The sequence below is a fragment of the Rhinoraja longicauda genome, chromosome 15 (genome assembly GCF_053455715.1).
Source record: "Rhinoraja longicauda isolate Sanriku21f chromosome 15, sRhiLon1.1, whole genome shotgun sequence".
Taxonomy (NCBI): domain Eukaryota; kingdom Metazoa; phylum Chordata; class Chondrichthyes; order Rajiformes; family Arhynchobatidae; genus Rhinoraja; species Rhinoraja longicauda.
This window is the reverse complement of record NC_135967.1, coordinates 18,458,192-18,478,932: the sequence shown is the minus strand read 5'-3', so window position 1 is coordinate 18,478,932 and position 20,741 is coordinate 18,458,192.

Sequence of the window (20,741 nt, the reverse complement as noted above, 5' to 3'; positions counted from 1 at the left end):
TTGTCTATTTTCACCCTACAAACAGCTTACAATGGCCTGTTTCCTTTATCATCATTACTTTTTTGCATATCATTCATTCATTGTTCTTTATCTCTCATTTCCCTTATCCCTAACCAGTCTGAAGAAGTGTCTCGACCAGAAATGTGACCCATTCCTTCTCTCCAGAGATGCTGCCTGTCCTGCTGAGTTACTTCAGCTTTTTGTGTCTATCTTCAATTCCAAAACATAGTTCAGAAGAGGAATCCTTTCACTTTAATTTAGTTTAGTTTAGAGATGCAACGTGGAAACAGGCTCTTTGGCCCACTGAGTCCACACCGACCTGCGATCCCCGCACATTAACACGATCCTAAACACACTAGGGACAATTTTACATTCATACCAAGCCAATTAGCCTACAGATCTGTACGTCTTTGGAGTGTGGGAAGAAACCGAATATCTCGGAGAAAATCCCCGCAGTCACGGGGAGAACGAACAAACTCCGTACAGACCGCACCCATCGTCGGGATCGAACCTGGGTCTCTGGTGCTGTGAGGACTGCAAAGCAGCAACTCTACCGCTGTGTCAATGTGCCGCCCCTAGTGGCGATGTATAAGTAAGCGATCTATAATTCTTGCCTCTTCAAAATAAGATAATTCTCTCAGGAACTGTTGAATGTATGGGATGTTGAATTAAACAAAATGTTGATTACTTGCATGGAATATTTGTGGACAATTGATTGACTTATGTCATGAGGATCTACTATGGCACCCTGAAACGTTTACAAAAAAATAAAATATTGTGATCTTGATGGCACAATACATACTGATGGATTAAAAAGCTGATGACTTAATCCAGCACAACTAGCATCCTCTGAAAAACAGCAACTAAAAAGGATTCAAATAGAAATATCGTGAAACTGCAAAAGACTGCCAGAAATGGCAACAACACAACAACTGATGCATCAATTTTAAATTTTCTAAGTGGAATCTAGAGAAAACAAGGCAAAAGTTTTAGAAATTGCCTTCAAATCCTACAGACCTGTTATAGGTCCCCGGATCAATATCCTTCAACACATCTCTTTCTAATAGCTTCTTTTTATGGATAAAAGAGAAGGCACCAACTTGGCAAGCCAAACAACAGGAAACCTAATGCATAACAGATTGTCTAATTGCTGTTCTTTTTGATACATCTGACAAAATTCTGTAGAATGTGTCAGGAGGCCCAGGAAATCAGGATGGAGAAATCGATCATATTGTGAAACAGGCCAAAATTTCACAAAATTGTCATTTTTCTGAACTGGTGCGTGTTTGTGTGTCTTGGTCTACAATTAAGCAGAAATTTGACTGTGAATTATCAATTCAATTTAAACTTGTTCTTTTTACTGATTCTTCTGTCGGGCATAGTGTGGTCTACCCTTGGAATGAATGCATCCATGGTCAACCAACTCATGAAGGAACAGCTCAGACGGGCCCAATGGGAAATAATGCTTTGTACTTTGAAGAGAATCAACAGTGTGAGAAAGCAAAAACTGAACGCTCAGCAGAAGTTTAGAAGGATGCTTCATTGTGCCCATGAAGGGAAGCAGATCTTAACTGGAGGAGGACCGTCAAAATTTTGGCTGGGAAAAAGCCATTTTGACTGGAAAGATAACCTTTGAGAGTTTCAACCAGAGTTTGCCTTCCTTTCAAATGTTGTATTCTAGTGAAAACATCCTGGGTAAATGCCACACACAGAAATAATGGATGCAGATTTTAACCCCATTGAGAATGGGTGTGTTGAGATCAGGTGAAATGCTTTACTCATCATTCATCGTGCGTTCTATCATCATTGTTGAAAACTCAACCCCTCCTGCTAATCACTGCATGGGACAGTAATTCCCTCAAAGCATCCTTAAATCTATCTAAATCCATCATCCAACCTGCACATTACTCCACTCTAAATTGCATTTTTGCATTAGGTCTTTCAGCTAATGTAGCACGTCACCATCATGTGAAGACCTTGAACACATAATTCAGAAGGAGTAATTTATTGTTCCATCATATTGAATCATAAGAGTTTCCATTGGACATTTTTCCACATCCCTCGCTTAATCTCAGCTCAGAAACATCACTGTATTAATATTGGGTTTACAATGCCAAATATTTATGTCAATGTCTTTTATAGAACTAAAATAATAGTTAATTGTTGCTTGCAAAATAAAGTCAAGGTTTAATCACATAAAATGCATCCATAACATAAAGCTAGCATATTTTGGTTTTGTAAATGAAGCATCGTCTTTCAGCTTAATTACATCCACATTAGAGCCAAAGATATATGAGGCAGCAACTAGGAATCTGCTTTTGGTGAATCTGCAGCCAACGAACTGTATCAAAAGTTCAAAATATTCTGCTTAATGGCATGTACACCCTTCATTATCACTTTAGTGCGCTGACCTGGTAATGCTGTGGGCTTTTTGGAAGTTTTTTGTAAAAGGGATGCATTAGCTGGATAAAAGTCAACCAGCAGATCACCTAACATTCCAAGCTGAAGGGTATATAGATGCTGGGACATAATGATACCAGCAATGTAATTAGTCAGAATCATGCACCATACTGGAGGGGCAGATGGATTTTCTGGTTAATCTGCTAATTATGTTGGTGGAAAACCGCCAGTTTCCCCCCAAGCCACACAAGGTCAGAACTATTCTGACACATTTAGAGGCATTGTGGAATCAATGGGGGTGTTAAAATGAGGCATGATTCCTCAAGGGTAGCACATTTCAGGAGGTGGTCACTCCACATTGCTAGAGAATGCAGGCAGAAAGGGCTGGATAATGCCCAGTCGACAAAAAGGATAAGCAGGTATTGTAGGAGACCTCGCAAGGCATCTTACTCCCCACTGCAGACTGCAGGAGTACATGCTGAGGGACACACTGAAGCTTGGTGCAGCCAACGCCAAGGCTCTGTGGGGGAGGGCCACAGTCTAGGGTCCTTCTGCTGCTGGACATGGGAGGGGGGGCAGGGTGTGGTGGAGACACCCCTCAAAATAAGGGAAGGGATTCCACGCCAGTGGGCCACATGAATGGCAAGGGTGGTGGGTAATTTTGTGTAATTGGTGTATCGAATATATGTATTGAATGTATGTATGGCCTCCGAGAATGTCGGATGGAGTTTTGGAAGGAACATGTTTTTGTATATATTTATTTCTTGAATAAAGTATTTTTTGATAATTTTTTGAAAAGTTTCTACTGTAGATGGAACATGTTGGTATATATTTATTTATTGAATAAAGTATTTATTGATAATTTTTTGTAAAAGTTTCTACTGTAGGTGGAACATGTTGGTCGATGTGGGCAAGTTGGGTCGAGCCTATTTCCACTCTGTGTGACTCTACTCTCTAACCAGTTTTCAGTTCTGAATGCTGGTGGGGACAAGGATACCTCCTGGAAGTACATCCAAAACAGTGCACTGAGGAAGGTTCAGAGAGAAGCAGTTACAGGTGACTCTACACTTACCGTAAACTAGCAGAATCCTGGCACAGTCAGGATTCCAGAATGGTGCACTCTGGTGCCAAGGCCAAGAATACTTTTGAGTGACTGCAAAAACCTTCCGGCAGGGAAGAGGAGGAACAAGAGGTGACAACTCATGTCAGTACAAATGGTAAAGTTAGTAAAAGCAGATGAGATCCTGCAGGCAGCTTTTAACTCAAAGAAACAAGATCTCACAAGGTAATAATTTCCAAAATCCACAAAATAGTTTGGTGCCAATGGAGGTGGCCAGAGAGAGGGGTTTATTCTTGGCTGTTTGTTCCCAAGTCAGGAGAAGGGAGGGTTTCTGAATTCAAACATATTGCAGCTAGGTGGACTCAGAACCAAGATCCCCAAGGGCATGTTTGTGCTGTTTAGTTTAGAGATGCAGCTTGGAAACAGGCCCCTTCAGCCCATCGAGTGCGTGCTGATCAGCGATCACCCATCCACTAGTTCTATCCTACACACTAAGGACAATTTTTACTGAAGCCATTTAACTGACAAACCAGCATATCTTAGGAATGTAGGAGGAAACCAGAGCACCTGGGGAAAACCCACATGATCACAGGGAGAACCTACAGACTCTGTACAGACAGCATTCATAGTCAGGATCAAACCCAGGTTCTCTAGCACAGTAAGGCATCAACTCTACAATTGCACCACTGTGTCACCTGGGGAGTGTTTAAACCATCATGGCAGGGGAATGGAAAAATGAGTATAAATTTAGAAGGGAGAAAAGCAGAATAAGGAAAGCAGAATAAGAAATAGAAAACTGAAAATTAGCATTAGCGAGGCAAAGCAAATGGAGACTGGTTGAAGAAAAATGAATCTGACTTTGCTTAACAGGATGCACATAAATGCATGGAATTTACTGTCTGTGGCATCTGTTTGGGCGGTAAAGTAGCACAGTGGTAGAGTTACGGCTTTACAGCACCAGAGAATCTGGTTCATCCTGACCACGGGTGCTGTCCATATGGAGTTTGTACGTTTTCCCTGTGACCGTATGGGTTTTCACCTGGTGCTCTGGTTTCCTCCCACATTCCAAAGACGCGCAGGTTTGTAGATTAATTGACTTCTGTAAATTGTCTTGTGTGTGTAGGATAGAATTAGTGTATGGGTGATTGCTGGTTGACCCACGGACACGATGGGCCGAAGGGCTTGTTTCCAAGCTGTATCTCTAAACTCTGCTGGGGAAAGATAAAATACAGTAATACTGGAGGATATCAATTTCCAGTACAATTCAGTCTGAAAGAAATAGAGGCTTGGAATTTTTTTAATTATATTCTACAGAATCTTTTCATTTTGTGTACAGCAAGCCCAGAAAGTGGGATTTTGTTTGGGGGAAGAGAATAGTTGGAAGGAGTATTAGAATGGATGAACCAAGGAATTATTTAGTTTAAACTCAAAGATGGGCAAATTATTGGAATCATTTCTGAGGGACAGCTTTACTTGCAAGGATTAATCGGAAACATTTAGCAAAGATTTGTAAAGGGAGGTTTGTGTCTAGGCAATTTGAATATTTTGGGAAAGGAACAATCAGGGTTGATGAGGGCAGTGTGTTTCATAGACTTGACAGCAAGTATTTTGACAGGGTGCTATGTGGCAGGCTGGCTAAGAAACTTGGAGCTCATGGGATCCAAAGATGAATGATAAACTGAATCCAAAATTGCCTCAGTGACAGAGAGCAAATGGTAATGGCTGATGAATATATTTGCATCCAGAAATCTTTTCCTGTGGGATTCCACAGGGCTCAATACTTGGTTCCTTGTTGCTTAGCTTCCCGTACATATTGATGATTTATGCGGAGGAATGACAAAGCAGTTTGCAGATAATATAAAAGATTGGATGTGCATTTGAAGTCAGGAGGAAAACTTTAAATGGCAGTAAAGTGACGGATGGAATTTCACCAAGAGAAGTACAAGGAGCGGAGCAGCAGCAAAGAAAGGGGATAAATAAATGGGAGGCTACTAGCAGGTGCCGGAAATCGGAGGGCTTTGATGCTAATGTCCACAGACCTTATATCAAGACTGGTCAATCAAGTGCTTAAAATGGCATATGGGATACTTACCTTTATTTGCTGAGGTATAGAAAATAGCTGGGAAGTTTTGCTTGAACGATTGCAACATATCTGGAGTGTTACGTGGAGTCCTAATTGCCACATTACAGGCAGTGGCTGCCTCGCCAAATCTGTCTGTCCTTTCTTCGTTTTTGTTATTTTCAGTATGTGTTAAAAGTATGTTTTAGTGTTCCTTGGTTTGTTTTATGTGGGGTGGAGTGAGGGAGAAACTTTTTTTCAATCTCTTACCTCGACGGAGATATAAATATTTTCTGTATTGTATCTCCGTCCCCACTACAGCCTAACATCATGGAGTTGGCGACCTTTCCTAGAAACCGACCCGGCGCTCCAAGCCTGCGGGACTTTAACATCGCGGAGCTTGCGATCCCTTTGCCAGGGATCGAAGCTTCAACCGCGGGACCTATGGACTTTAACATCATGAAGCCCACGGTCTCTGGTAAGGAGAGGCCGATTCGGGAGCTCCATGCCGCGGAGAGAGTTTCAACCGCCCCGACGCAGGAGTTTCGATCATCCCGACGGGGAAAGAAGAAGAAGATTGAACTTTATTGCCTTCCATCACAGAGGAATGTGGAATCCACTGCAGTGGATGTTTATGTCACGGCATGGTAGCGCAGCGGTAGAGTTGCTGCTTTACAGCGAATGCAGCGCCGGAGACTCAGGTTCGATCCTGACTACGGGTGCTGCACTGTAAGGAGTTTGTACGTTCTCCCCGTGACCTGCGTGGGTTTTCTCCGAGATCTTCGGTTTCCTCCCACACTCCAAAGACGTACAGGTATGTAGGTTAATTGACTGGGTAAATGTAAAAAATTGTCCCTAGTGGGTGTAGGATAGTGTTAATGTGCGGGGATCGCTGGGCGGCGCGGACTTGGTGGGCCGAAAAGGCCTGTTTCCGCGCTGTATATATATGATATGATATGATTCAAAAGAGATTTAGATAGAGCTCTTAGGGCTAGCGGAATCGAAGAATATGGGGAGAAGGCAGGAACAGAGTACTGCTTGTGGATGATCAGCCACGATCACATTGAATGACAGTGCTGGCTCGAAGGGCCTTCGCCTGCACCTATTGTTTATGTATCTATGGATGCTTCCCTTAGAATGGAGAAAGCCAAGAAAATAATTAATTGAGTTAGATAAAACAATGAGAGGCCTACACAGAGAAATTATAAAGGACATTCCCATTGGTAGAAGTCTCAGAAACTAGGGTGCATGGTTTTAAAATAATTGGTGCAAGGATTAGAGTGGATATGAGGATTTATTTTTCGCCCTGAGGGCATTAGGTGTTGGAACTCATGAAAATAGTGAGGGTGAAATAACCAGTCAGCACATTTAAACAATATTTGAATGTGGATTGAAGAGCCATGACGACAGGTCTATGGACCTGGTGCTGAGGGTGAGATTAGATCATGTACTCGTTATCAACCCATACGGGCATGTTGATGATTGAATTGTCTGAATGACCTGATGTTTTCCTGTGTCATATAATTTCCACGATTTAATTTGGATATTTCTTATACAGGGATTCTGACACCCACTCTGCTTCTTTCAGATGCCAACTAATGATGATGTTCCTGACAATCAGGACTAATTAAAACTTAAAATCCAGACATGTAAGGGGTAGAAATTCAATCTCAGTCGCCCATGCTGAACACAGGATGGCCACATACAGCAATAAGGTCCACACCCAAGTCTGGTCAACTCAGTAGTAGGGTACAACATGCATTTGCTACAATTTCACATAGTTAATACTAGACGGAGACAACACCCTTAAGGCAGTACATTCCTAAACACATGCGAGCATTTGTACTATTCAGGTTAGTGGAGTGGGAGAAGTCAATCAAAGACAACTCCCCCTCCCATTCTGACCTTTCTATCCTCAACCTCCTCCACTGACAAAGAGAGGCCAAAAACAAATTGGAGGAACAGCACTTCATATTTTGATTGGGCAGCTTACACCCAGTGGTATGAATATTGATTTCTCCAAATTCAAGTAATCCTCGCTTTCACTCTCTCTCCGTCCCACCCCCACCCTAGTTCTCCTTCTAGTTTCACTGTGCTCCTGATTAATTTTACCATTTGTTGGCCTTATTGTCACCTTTCCCTCATCCAACAATGAACCATAGTACATTTCCTTGATCATAGTCTACTTTCATCTGTGTAAGAAAATAACTGCAGATGCCGGTACAAATCAAAGGTATCACAAAATGCTGGAGTAACTCAGCGGGTAACTCCAGAGATGCTGCCTGACCCGCTGAGTTACTCCAGCATTTTGTGATACCTTCGGTCTGCTTTCATCTGGTCTTTTCACACCTTCCATGTTCTTTGCATCCTTCCATATCTCGTTTCCTTCTCCCTGACTCTCAGTCTGAAGAAGGGGGGTCTTGACACAAAACATCACCCATTCCTTCTCTCCAGAGATGCTGCCTGTCCCGCCAAGTTACTCCAGCTTTTTGTGTCTGTCTTCGCTGTAAACCAGCATCTGCAGGTCCTCCCTACACAAAGAGAACTATTGTTCGATTGTAATTGTTTATACGTTACCTCCTACCTATAAAATTGTTGTAACACCAAAACAGACCGTGCAGTCTATCGTAGAAGCACTAAGAAAGGATTAATATAAAAATAAAGATAATGCCCTCAGTGCACTAAAAATATTTTGATTTTAAGCAGGCACATATTTCTACTTATTAGATATGGATTCAGAGGAAGTCTTTGTCTCAGTATCTTCCCCAATCCCTATTCATGATAATGAAGGGTAATCAGTAAGTTATTATAAAAGTGCTTTAATTCTGTAAAGAATGCAGAGCACCAGGGCAGCCTTTGCAATATGCTCTTATTCTTCAGATAGACTTCCAAAACTTTCTAAATAATGTAGCCACAAACCCGAGCTGGTGACATTGCAGTACAGCAATGAGATGACAAGTAGTTTCCGAGAATGTGCTGGCCAAATCTCTTTGTTCCTCTATGTGTGCTTCAGCACAGTTGTTATCTTTTTATTGATTGCCCCTGATAATTACCAATTATTTTCTTCACAGTGACCAGCATCAAATTAAACTACGAACTAGGTAAAAACCAATCAATGACTTGACTATGTTACCATTTGATGATAGAAGCCTGACTAAAATTAATTAGCCCGATCTTCTCCCCTCACTGTCTCAACCTAATCAGTTCAAATTTTTGAACCACTGCTGCGACACATTGCTATATCATATGGGTAGACGTGGATCATTGCAACTACAGCCTGGTAGCATTTTACTCCCAGTTACACATCATCTGTGTGGTACTAAATGGCTATTAAAATTACCTCAAGGCAAATTATTGACTTTGAAATATACATCATGCTGGATAAGTGAACACAGCCACACTTTTTGAGCTGAATTCTTGTGGCCTGGATAGAAAGTTGGTTGACAGACAGAAAGCAAAGAGTGGGGATAAATGGGTCCCTTTCAGAATGGCAGGCAGTGACTAGTGGGATACCGCAAGGCTCGGTGTTGGGACCGCAGCTATTTACAATGTACATCAATGACTTGGATGAAGGGATTAAAAGTACCATTAGCAAATTTGCAGATGATACAAAGCTGGGTGGCAGTGTGAACTGTGAGGAAGATGCTATGAGGTTGCAGGGTGACTTGGACAGGTTGTGTGAGTGGGCGGATGCTTGGCAGATGCAGTTTAATGTGGATATGTGTGAGGTTATCCACTTTGGTGGTAAGAATAGGAAGGCAGATTATTATCTGAATGGTGTCAAGTTAGGAAAAGGGGACGTACAACGTGATCTGGGTGTCCTAGTGCATCAGTCACTGAAAGGAAGCATGCAGGTACAGCAGGCAGTGAAGAAAGCCAATGGAATGTTGGCCTTCATAACAAGAGGAGTTGAGTATAGGAGCAAAGAGGTCCTTCTGCAGTTGTACAGGGCCTTAGTGAGATCGCACCTGGAGTACTGTGTGCAGTTTTGGTCTCCAAATTTGGGGAAGGATATTCTTCGTATTGAGGGCGTGCAGCGTAGGTTTACTAGGTTAATTCCCGGAATGGCGGGACTGTCATATGTTGAAAGACTGGAGCGACTAGGCTTGTATACACTGGAATTTAGAAGGATGAGAGGGGATCTTATCGAAACATATAAGATTATTAAGGGGTTGGACACATTAGAGGTAGGAAACATGTTCCCAATGTTGGGGGAGTCCAGAACCAGGGGCCACAGTTTAAGAATAAGGGGTAGGCCATTTAGAACAGAGATGAGGAAAAACTTTTTTAGTCAGAGAGTTGTGAATCTGTGGAATTCTCTGCCTCAGAGGGCAGTGGAGGCCAATTCTCTGAATACATTCAAGAGAGAGCTAGACGGAGCTCTTAAGGATAGCGGAGTCAGGGGGTATGGGGAGAAAGCAGGAACGGGGTACTGATTGAGAATGATCAGCCATGATCACATTGAATGGCGGTGCTGGCTCGAAGGGCCGAATGGCCTACTCCTGCACCTATTGTCTATTGTCTATTGCCTTATGGTAGCCAATCTTTAAATCTATCCACTAATTAAGATACCCTGGTTTTGATATATTCCTGAGTTGTGGTGATGAAATAAAAGCCTGATTAGTCTCAGGTACTTGATCTTCGGATCACAATTCCACAGAGATCATGGTTACTGAGCAACGGCAAAAAGATAAGTCTCATAAATGAACACCTGTTTGTATAACAAGGCCAACTGGGAGATTCTGTGGCACATCTTCACAGCCATCAACCCAAGCCTAAATAAAGTCGTTGGCATGTGTCAAAGAAATTGAATACCTTATCTAAAAGAGCAGAAACTTAGAGTAAACTCCTAAATTTAGTAAACTGAAATTACTCACCATGACTTTGGCCAGTTTATTGACATAAGAAGCAGAATATTACATTCAAATCCTTTTATTGATATCACTACACAGCAAGATTTTAATATGCGAGTGAGAAATCTATCAAATACTCTCTATGATTGACGGTACTTTTGAGATATGTTCCTGCTCTGACTTCTTTAGTCTAGTTTAGAGATATAGTGGAAACAGGCCCTTCGGCCCATCGGGTCTGCGCCGACCAGCAATCCCCGCTTATTAACACTATCCTACACCCACTAGGGACAATTTTTTTAAAACATTTACCAAGCCAATTAACCTGCACTTCTTTGGAGTGTGGGAGGAAACTGAAGATCTCGGAGAAAACCCACGCAGGTCACGGGGAGAATGTACAAACTCCGTACAGACAGCACCCGTAGTCGGGATCGAACCCGGGACTCTGGCATTGCATTCGCTGTAAGGCAGCAACTATACCGCTGTGCCACCGTGCTGCCCTTCTTCACAAATTAAGATGGCATTGAAGGTTGCATCTCTAAATGAGTCACAGGTAATGAAAAGTGTCATCCATTACACCTTTGGATCTAGTCCTAGCCGGGGAAATCATCTGCTTGTCTATCAGGTTCTCCAGATTTGAAATACCATATTAATCAGGTTGTTATCACTGCTACCCATTGCATCTTTGATATACATCTGCTCAATTGTTTCACCCTTGATAAAGAGCAAAGGGTTCCCCATTGTGTTTAGGTTTTTTTTAATGTGGTAAAATATATTTATAATGTTGTTTTTGCTACACAGGGGAAGACCAAACAAATCTATCATAAATTGAAAGAAACTAAAATACAATGACAACTACAAATCTGAGAAACCTATCTCATGTCATTTCCCTTGCAATCCTCACTCCATGCACCTTTGGTCTGAACACTGACAAGACAATTTGAAAGATGTTTTAAAACAAATATCTCTTCTAAATGCTAAAACGAAGAGATGTTGCATAGATTAAAAACTTTTTTCCTGCCATTGGGCTCCTATTATTATTACACCATGCATTTATATAACACCACTAACTGTAAAGCTTCAAACACAAGCATTGTTACCATGCAAAATTCTGACACCAGGCCACAAAATTTAAAAAAATCACATTCTGGGCAAGCAGATAGGTTTTAAGGAGAATCTTAAGAACAAAGAGACAGAAAAAGGTTGGAGGAAGAATTCCATAGCAGAGCACCAGTTAGTCAAATGCTGCCACCTGTGGTGGAACAATGGAAATGGTCAAGGCTCCAGAGGTGGAGAAATACTGGAATGCAAAAAGCAACTTTCAATGATAAAAGAGCCAACACCAGGGAAGGCTTCAGAACAAGGTAGAGACATTTAGCTTTAAATCATTATCAGATCTACAGAATGCCTTTGGAGTCATTGGGAGGCACAGAGTTAATCAGCACAGAATCAGGCCCTTCAGTCCACAATGCCTGTGCTGACCATTGTACTTATCTGTACTAGTCCCATTTACAAGCATTTAGTCCATCAGCTTCTATGTCATGGCGATTCAAAAGGATGAAGATGATGATGCTGCAGAGGAGGAGGAGGAACTGTGTAAAAAGGGTAAGAGAGCAGCAATGTACAAAAGGGAGGCAAGCTATCGTGGGAGAAGCCTTTTTGAGAGGGCCTGAGTTGATGCTGAAGTGCAGGCTTTGGTGACAAGGGTGAGTAATGACAAGGTTACTATTTTTTTCTCTATTCACCTGATTTAGTCAAAGGGAATAGTCATAGGTTATGGAGGCTAGGGCAGTGATGAGCTTCCCCTGCTGAATGTGAGAGAACAGAGGCATTGCCAGTGAATGCGCCTGCAGGATGTGTGTCGAGCTGCAACTTCTGTAGGGCGCTTAGCACAGCTGCACCTAGGCATGGATTCCTCATGGACCAGCCAGGTTGTGGAGAATGTAATAGATGGGCCATTCAGTGAGCTGGTCACTCCACAGGTACAGAAAGAGAGGAGATGGGTGACCACCAGGAAGGGCAGTAAGTGGAAACTTCAGGCTGGTATGTTGTCTCTTTGGTGCTAGGGTCAAAGATGTCCTAGAGAGAATGCAGGGTGGTCTGAAAGGGGAGGGTGAACAGCCAGAGATCATGGCATTTATAGGTATCAATGACATAGGAACAAGAATGGTTGAGGTCCTGGTTGAAGTTGGAGATTACGCTCCAAGTTTATAAAATCTTTATCTGGAGTATGGCATGCAGTTCTGGTCACGAAGATATAGAAATGATGTGATAGCATTGGAGTGAGCTCAGAGAAAATTCACCAGGATATTGCCTGGAATGGAGCAATTCAGTTATGAGAGGAGACCAGAGAAGCTATTCCTTTGCTCCCTGGAGCAGATGGGGTTATAAGGGGACATGATTTATGTATACAAGATTATTAAGGTATAAATAGGGTAGACAAGGAAACCTTTCCCCATATCAGAGATAGATAAAACCAGAGGAGGTAAAGTAATGAGAAAGAGATTTGGTGGGGATATCAGGAGTGCCTTCTTCAGCCAGAGATTTGTATGTTCCGGGAATGCACTGCCTGAGAGAGTGGTTGAAGCTGGATCACTGACAGTATGTCTGAAGAAGGGTCTTGACCCACAATGTCACCCATTCCTTCTCTCCAGAGATGCTGCCTGTCCCGCTGAGTTACTCCAGCTTTTTGTGTCTATCTTCAGGATCTCAGAAATGCCTGCTCGAGCACTTGAATCATTTGCACGGAGAGTTATGGAGCAAGCGCTAAGGGAAGAGATGAATGTATAAGGGTGACCACTGGTTAGTTGGACCAAATAGCCTGTTTCAGTCTGGTAATTCCTTGATTCTGTGACTTCATGACTCCATGAGCACAGCAATATCTATATCACAAAGAAAGAAACAGCAACAACACTTGGCAAGGAACCAGCTAAAGTCAGGATTATCAAGACGTGGCTACAGCAGAACTTACAATTAAACTTTGTATGCTACAATATACTTAGTAAAATCAGAAAAAATAAAATAGCATAACTGGAGACAGCATAATGAAATATAATGTAATTATAGACAACATTAAGGCAGCAGGATAAAGTAAAGCAGTTATTAATAAAATAGAACCTATGTGGATAGAGCATAAAACATTGAACAATCAGCCCAAGATGTCTTTGCCAACACATGATGCTAATTTAAACTGCACATCAGCTTGCACATGGCCAACATGCCTCCTTTCTCTGCCTGTTCATTTGTCTGTTTAATTACATCTTAAATTTTGCTATCATATCCATTACTACCACTTCCCAAAGCAGCAATTTTCAGGAACCTGCAACTCTGTGTAAAAGAAAATTCCCATGTAAATCTCCCTCAAACTTTCCCCCTCTTACCACAAATCTATGTCCTCTTGTATTTGTAATTTCCCACTCTGAGGAAAAATAATCTATCTAATTTATCTACTCCTCATAATTTTATATACTTCTGAGAGGATTTCAGTATAGGAGTAAAGAGGTTCTTCTGCAGTTGTATAGGGCCCTGGTAAGACCACATCTGGAGTATTGTGTACAGTTTTGTTCTCCTAATTTGAGGAAGGACATCCTTGTAATTGAGGCAGTGCAGCGTATGTTCATGAAATTGATCCCTGGGATGGCAGGACTGTCATATGTGGAAAGATTGAAAAGACTAGGCTTGTATTCACTGGAGTTTAGGATGAGAGGGGATCTTATAGAGACATATAAAATTATAAAAGGACTGGACAAGCTAGATGCAGGAAAAATGTTCCCAATGTTGGGGGAGTCCAGAACCAGAGGCCACAGTCTTAGAATAAAGGGGAGGCCATTTAAAACTGACGTGAGAAGGAACTTTTTCACCCAGAGAGTTGTGAATTTGTGGAATCTCTGCCACAGAGGGCAGTGGAGGCCAAATCACTGGATGAATTTAAGAGAAAGTTAGATAGAGCTCTAGGGGCTAGTGGAATCAAGGAATATAGGGAGAAGTTGGGCACAGGTTACTGATTGTGGATGATCAGCCATGATCACACTGAATGTCGGTGCTGGCTTGAGGGGCCGAATGCCTTCCTCTTGGACTGAGGACTGGAGGGTAGCTAATGTAATCCCACTTTTTAAAAAGGGAGGGAGAGAGAAAACGGGGAATTATAGACCAGTTAGCCTAACATCGGTAGTGGGGAAAATGCTAGAGTCAGTTATTAAAGATGTGATAGCATTACATTTGGAAAGTGGTGAAATCATCGGACAAAGTCAGCATGGATTTACCAAAGGCAAATCATGTCTGACGAATCTTATAGAATTTTTCGAGGATGTAACTAGTAGAGTGGATGAGGGAGAACCAGTCGATGTGTTATATCTGGACTTTCAGAAGGCCTTCGACAAGGTCCCACAAAGGAGATTGGTGTACAAACTTAAAGCACACGGTATTGAGGGTTCAGTGTTGAGGTGGATAGAAAATTGGTTGGCGGACAGGAAGCAAAGAGTAGGAATAAACTGGTCCTTTTCGGAATGGCAGGCAGTGACTAGTGGGGTACCGCAAGGCTCAGTGCTGGGACCCCAGTTATTTACAGTGTATATTAATGATTTGGACGAGGGAATTGAATGCAACATCTCTAAGTTTGCGGATGACACGAAGCTGGGTGGCAGTGTTAGCTGCGAGGAGGATGCTAGGAGGCTGCAGAGTGACTTGGATAGATTAGGCGAGTGGGCAAATGCATGGCAGATGCAATATAATGTGGATAAATGTGAGGTTATCCACTTTGGCGGCAAGAACAGGAAAGCAGAGTATTACCTGAATGGTGACCGATTGGGAGAAGGGGAGATGCAACGTGACCTGGGTGTCATGGTGCACCAGTCATTGAAAGCAAGCATGCAGGTGCAGCAGGCAGTGAAGAAAGCGAATGGTATGTTGGCATTCATAGCAAGAGGATTTGAGTTTAGGAGCAGGGAGGTTCTGCTGCAGTTGTACAGGGCCTTGGTGAGACCGCACCTGGAGTATTGTGTGCAGTTTTGGTCTCCTAACCTGAGGAAAGACGTTCTTGCCTTAGAGGGAGTACAGAGAAGGTTCACCAGATTGATCCCTGGGATGGCGGGACTTACATATGAGGAAATGTTGGGCGGCACGGTAGCGCAGCGGTAGAGTTGCTGCTTTACAGCGAATGCAGCGCCGGAGACTCAGGTTCGATCCTGACTACGGGTGCTGCACTGTAAGGAGTTTGTACGTTCTCCCCGTGACCTGCGTGGGTTTTCTCCGAGATCTTCGGTTTCCTCCCACACTCCAAAGACGTACAGGTATGTAGGTTAATTGACTGGGTAAATGTAAAAATTGTCCCTAGTGGGTGTAGGATAGTGTTAATGTACGGGGATCACTGGGCGGCACGGACTTGGAGGGCCGAAAAGGCCTGTTTCCGGCTGTATATATATGATATGATATGATATGAAAGACTAGATAGACTGGGCTTGTACTTGCTGGAATTTAGAAGACTGAGGGGGGATCTTATAGAAACATATAAAATTCTTAAGGGGTTGGAGAGGCTAGATGCGGGAAGATTGTTCCCGATGTTGGGGGAGTCCAGAACCAGGGGTCACAGCTTAAGGATAAGGGGGAAGTCTTTTAGGACCGAGATGAGAAAACATTTCTTCACACAGAGAGTGGTGAGTCTGTGGAATTCTCTGCCACAGAAGGTAGTTGAGGCCAGTTCATTGGCTATATTTAAGAGGGAGTTAGATGTGGCCCTTTTTGCTAAAGGGATCAGGGGGTATGGAGAGAAGGCAGGTACAGGCTACTGAGCTGAATGATCAGCCATGATCATATTGAATGGCGGTGCAGGCTCAAAGGGCCGAATGGCCTACTCCTGCACCTATTTTCTATGTTTCTATGTTTCTATGTTTGCATCTATTTTTTATGTTTCTATGTTTCTGTCAGCTTGCCCCTCAGCCTCCAACGCTGCAATTAAACACAATCCGAATTTGTCCAACCTCCCCTTATACCAAATACTCTCTAATCCAGAAAACATATAATGAATCTCTTCTGCAAATCCTCCAAATCCTTCATGTCCTTCCTGTAATACGGTGACTGGAACTATACACAATTCTCCAAATGTGGGCGATTTGAAAGGTTTATGTAACTGCAACTTGACTTCCCAACGTTTATCGTTGGCACCCTGACTGATGAAAGCAAGCATGCATTATTATTATTTGGATATTATATAATAGAATACAGTAAATTATCATATAATATAATACAGTAAATTATCATATAATAGAATACAGTAAATTATAATGATAAAATCACGAATCAGTCACACAAATAAAGGTTGGCTAAAGACCTGACTTGGAGAGAGCATTCATCTCTGCAACTGGATCCTTGACTTTCTGACCAACAGACCATAATCAGCAAGGATAGGGGACAAGTCATCCTCTACGATAATCCTCAACATTGGTGCTTCACAAGGATGCGTGGATTGGAGGGTAGCTAATGTTATCCCATTTTTTAAAAAAGGAGGGAGAGAGAAAACGGGAAATTATAGACCAGTTAGCCTGACATCAGTGGTGGGGAAGATGCTGGAGTCAATTATAAAATAAAAAATTGCAGAACATTTGGATAGCATTAACAGGATCGTTCCGAGTCAGCACGGATTTACGAAGGGGAAATCATGCTTGACTAATCTTCTGGAATGTTTTGAAAATGTAACTAGGAAATGGACAAGGGAGAGCCAGCGGATGTAGTGTACCTGGACTTTCAGAAAGCCTTTGATAAGGTTCCACATAGGAGATTAGTGGGCAAGATTAGAGCACATGGTATTGGGGATAGGGTGCTGACATGGATAGAAAATTGGTTGGCAGACAGGAAACAAAGAGTAGGGATTAACTGGTCCCTTTCAGAATGGCAGGCAGTGACTAGTGGGGTACCGCAAGGCTCGGTGCTGGGACCGCGGCTATTTACAATGTACATTAATGACTTAGATGAAGGGATTAAAAGTAACATTAGCAAATTTGCAGATGACACAAAGCTGGGTGGCAGTGTGAACTGTGAGAAGGATGCTATGAGGATGCAGGGTGACTTGGACAGGTTGTGTGAGTGGGCAGATGCATGGCAGATGCAGTTTAATGTGGATAAATGTGAGGTTATCCACTTTGGTGGTAAGAACAAGAAGGCAGATTATTATCTGAATGGTGTCAAGTACAAAGTACAATTAAAAGTACAATTAAAAAAATTGTTACAATCGTTTAAAAAATATAATACCATACAAACCACATGTATAATAAAAAAATATTTTTAAAATGAAATCATTTAAAACATTGCCTCTTTTCTTTTAGCCTTTGAAACTATAGACATACAAATCAGATTGAAGTCAATGAAATCTTCGATCTTGTGCCAGGTTTGTCCAATAAAGGATGTGGAAGGTTAAGTCAGATTCTATCAGAATCTTGCAAAACGCCTGATCCAGTGCGATTATTTTCAAGTTTTTAGCTTTACATTTCCAATGTATTTTGCAATGTGGTAGATGTTGATTTGAAGCAAAAGAGAAATGTCACCAATGAAATCCATCAGCAAATGATAGTGAAAGTGTTGGATTATCAGGGAAGGGAACCTGTCTCTCATTTTAGTGCAGCAGACACACAAATCTTATCACTTACTTGTAGATGATCCTTTACACCTTCAGAAAATTTGGTAATGAGAGTACACCTGAACTCACTGATAATAAACTTTTCCATCAATTTCCAAACAACCTTGGACTCTTGTTTGGGCTAAAATATGTGATTATGGAGCTGAGACATAAAATGTGAAAACTGAGGAGTGTTTACAGAACAGAGGTCGGTGTTCTGTATTATACTTAACCTTTCCTGACGGAGTTATTGAGTTGATCTTCTCAAAGGTGAAGGTCAAAGCATCTGTCTTCCCTCTTCCAATTCGCTTATATTGGTCTTTTGTGATTCAGTCATGGCTCGTCTTGCCACTGTCATCTGAGCAAACATTATTTTCGATAGCACCGCCAGGTCAAGGGAAACTTTTGTAAAAGGCATTTGTTCAGGTGTTGAGATAAAATGAACATCCATTTATCATGAGTCAATACCTGTTCACCAGACATCCCTTAAAAAGGGCAATATGCTCTTGAAGATGCTGGATATTTTAGGGTCTATTGCTTTGATCTTAGTCAAGTCACAGAACATCAGTTTAATTCAAGACCTTGAGATTTTTGTCATGGTTACAATTTTCATGGTTACAGAAAGTGTTCTCACCACAAATGTGAATTGTTGCAGGTTTAACTGGGTGCTGGTTAGTAAATGGTTATATTGAATTTATGTGTGGTATAGTGACCCAAATCCTACTCTGTAGATACCAGTAGATATTTCATTAGTTCTCAAAGGAGATCTCATGGCATTGCAAGAATAAGGATACCTGGAAATCATATATTCAACATCAATTGTCCTTAAAATATGTTTCTTTCCATTTTAAATAAATATTTTATTTTATATTGTTATATTGTTATTGCCTGCCTGGATTTTGCATTCCTATTTATTGATCTATTTCTTCAACTTTATTCATAATTTTAATTAACTTAATATTTTTTTTAATTATTACAGTTATTTCTGCTTAATCTTCTACACACATATTTTAGATGGTTGGATTCAATAATCATTCTTTTTCTCTCTGTGAAGAATGGATGCTGGAGAGAATTCCACTAAACAGCAAACTGCACTTTCAGTAAAGGTGCCTCTTACCTATTTAATTTCTTTAAGACTTTGTACTGGAAATTGCTTGGAATTTGGAGCAGTGTAAAAGCATCTAAAGACATTTGTGTTAGATATGAACAGAGTCAGCAATTGCGTGTCTCCATTCAGATTGAAGAACATGAACCAGGAAATGCTAGTAAGAATGAAGAATTCAGTGTCAAGTCAGGTACAGCAAGCCAAAATCATAAACTTACTCTTCCTTGGTCTCTCTATCCTCCAAACTTCACTATCCACAACACCACCAAATTTTGTGTCATCTGTAAACTAAAAGCCAATGTTAAATCCAATCTACCACGTCACCACAGATTCCAAGTATCTTAATCTTGTGGATCAGTCTTCTATGGGGACCTTGTCTAATACCTTGCTAATACCGATGTAGACAGCATCCACTGCCATACCCTCAATCATCTTTGTCATGACCCCAAGCTGATTATGTCTAATAAGACCATGCTTCATCAAATGCGAGTAAATCCTATTCCCTAGAATCTTTTACTAGCTTTTCCATGACTAATAGTGAGCTTTTCAATGGCTCACAATAAGGATTATTCCTAGTGCTCTTCTTAAATAAAGAATAACATTGGCTACTCTCCCATTTTCAAGTTGTCCAAGAATGAGAATCATATTCTATTTGCTACTTTCCAACTCTCCTTGCAAATTAATACTAACGTACTTTCTCACTTTCCTAACTCTGATGGTCTTTGTTCTGAAACATTATTTCTCTTTTCATAGATGTAACTTGAAGTGCTGAGAGTTTCCAACATTTTCTGTTTTTATTTAAGCTCTTCCTGATTGACTGTGAATAGGGACAGGGAAATGCCTTTATGATGCTCATCCAGAAAAGGAATACCTGCAGGGGCCAACTTAATGTGTAATTCATTAAATAGGCTGAACTTAGCCAAGTTCAATGTGGCTGAGCTCCCAACAAAGTAACTTCTGAGCAGTACAAAACACTGCATTCCAACAAAGTAGAACAAAGCTATTTCAGCAGAATTTTAAAGCATTTAGTGGCTCCAGGTTTTATACGAATTAAAAATTGGAGCAAATTTTGTGCTTAGCAAAGTGAAATAGTTTGTACTGTAAGATTCTCAATTGTCAGCAACAAACCCGCACCCGATACAGAACTGGATGCGGTTGCAGCATTGAATAATGCACTGGATCTTCTAAACAACCTGTCAGACCCAGACTCAGTAAAGGGTCTGTCCCACTTTGGCGATTTTTTTAGGCGATTGCCGGTGACTGTCAAAGTCGTAGCAGATCGCCAAAAAAAAAAAACGTACGACAATGTCCACGACAATGACCACGACAATCCCCGCGACAAGCTAAGACAACCTACCACATAGGCGATGGCGAGCTGACGAAAACCGGCGACTCAGTCTTTGCTACCTAGAACGTCCACAACGACAGGGACCACGGCAAGCAAGGCAACCAACGAAAACCTGCACTTATGTGGAGGTGTCACAAGCACAACTCACACGTGAACAAACTGACAGTGAAATTTTTAGGTATATTTTGCATTTGTTTGAAGTGCCCTTATCCCTATTGCAATGTATGTTATAGTTTTAGAGATACAGTATGGAAACAGGCTCTTCACCCCACCAGGTTCACACTGACCATTGATCACCTGTTCCCACTAGTTC